Source organism: Palaemon carinicauda, chromosome 24 (genome assembly GCF_036898095.1).
Source record: "Palaemon carinicauda isolate YSFRI2023 chromosome 24, ASM3689809v2, whole genome shotgun sequence".
Classification (NCBI taxonomy): domain Eukaryota; kingdom Metazoa; phylum Arthropoda; class Malacostraca; order Decapoda; family Palaemonidae; genus Palaemon; species Palaemon carinicauda.
The window spans coordinates 67734059-67736323 of NC_090748.1; positions in this window are offsets into that span (position 1 = coordinate 67734059).

Genomic DNA, 2265 nt, shown 5'->3' on the forward strand with positions numbered 1-2265 from the left:
ACCAATCAATAAACCATTTTCATTATATCAAATAAAAAGTACTTTCATTTGATCAAATTCTCTTGGAAATGCTTATCTAAACCTTAATAGCTTTCATCTCCATTGAGCAGTCACATACTACTTGAAAATTCAGTCTAAGTGTTTATATTCCCCCTATACCATTTATGGTAATGAAACTTATATTATAAATAAAAATAACTATTTCAAATATTTTACATAAAATGGCTTGAAAGTAGTAGAAAAAATATGAAATAAAAATTCAACTTAAAATGATACGAAGATTTAGAAGTTCATTTTTACAAAAGCACGAAGAATGAACCCTGCTTTAGACAAGTTATTGAAAATTGAAAGTCATTTTCTGAAATGATAATGATAAATCTCAAGAATTATTTTGGCCTCTTGAGTCTTTCTTTTCCGAAAATAGGCATTTTGAACATACTTTTCAGTATTCTACCCATCTCTAATTCCTTTGAATTAAAGGGCTTCATCGGGACTAAAAACATATTTTACTAACATTAAGGGTAAGACGAGTTTCATAGCTAACAGAGAGTTCGATAAAAAATAAGATTTCTCATCAACACGCCACTTGATATAACATAAAAATATTATTATTGTTATCTACTGAGCACTGGAATCACTGAACTTCAACGGAAACGTGTTAGTTTCATCTGTTCTCCAGGTATCAGGCAACACTGTACGTACTTCTCAAATGTTGTTTTCCTCTGAGAACAACGTTTAATCTTCATTTCATATCTTTGTATCTGCTCTTTGATGACACATCTGCGGATGCAGCCTTGAGGTAGATGACAATGGGACGCAGACATGGACCTCCTGGTGGCCACTCCCAGATTCTCCAGAGGAGCCAGCACCGCCTCCGTTCAAACCCATCCTGCCCCGAGTCGAACTACTTCGACCCATCACACTGTGAGTCGACCTGTTGGGTGAAATTAAGATAGCTGCCCATTATCGTATTTCAAAGATCAACTGCATAGTTATATATGGGTGTATGGAAGTAACATACTTTTTCTTTTAATTCTTCCTAGGCACTATACCTGAATATAATAAAGTAAATAGAATCAGAATTGTCTACATAAATTAAAGTGAAATTGTACCATTGCTGGTATATAACAGCCAAAAAAGTAGTGATGGCAAGAGTATACATAATGATACTTTTGAAAGAACTCATTTGCATTGCCTTGAGTAATTACAAAGGAAATGGTAATTAATGTGACAGTCACTACAAAATCAGCTAAAAAATTATTCATATTTAAGCAAGTAATGTAGTTGGAAGATCATTACTAAAACAAGGAAGATACAGAGGCATCGTGCTCTGGAAGATGAAAATAAATTAAGACTTTATTATTGAAATAGTTTGGGCAAAGATCAGTAACTTAACACAGTATATGTGGAATTTCTCAAAAAACAAAAAAAAAAAAAAAAAAGCCTTGCAGCTTAACGAAATATCACCGGATGTGAAAATATTCCTAAAATATGGACGATGATTATGTAGACTACAATCAAATCGTAGTCGGGTACCATACCTTGGAGAATATGCGATTTAACCACCAAGAGAGTTTTATTCCAAATCAAATTCTATTATGAATAAAATATATTTTATCTTATTCAGATTAAAAAAAAGAAAATATATTAGGCAAATCGAATCTTGTAGTTGAGTTAACAGAGATATGACCACGATTAAAATTGAACCTTATTTGGGAAAACGTAAAAGAAAGAAAATCTATTAGGAAAATAGATATCGGGTAGTGTCATTTAACTGTGTCAAGATATGTACTTTGGAAGCTCTAGGTATTCTGTTTTCTATATTTCCGAGAATTTTTAATTCTGTATATGTTATTCCTCGTAAAGAATCAGATCATTTAGAATCATTGGTTTTTATTAGATCTAAAAATCAACTGCTGATTACTTTTTATATCAGCTCTATTGCAGTTTTATTTTTTACCGTTATTTATATAAAAGTCTTTATATAGGAAATTTCTAATAGTTTGAGAATTTGCCAGAAATTATTAGATTACGTTACAATCTTTATTTTTTATTTTTGCTGAAACGTAGAATTTATTGTGATGCCAAAAACCTCAGCTATACTATTGAAGTGAGTCTCGGGTCATCAATCATTCTGAGAAGACACGTCTATAGTATCAACTTCAGTGGAATTTAGTAAGAAAAAATGATTAGATATTATTATTTTCTAAAGTCAAAATAAGAACGTTAGGAATTTTAAGTAACTTTGTGTAAATTTCTTTACAT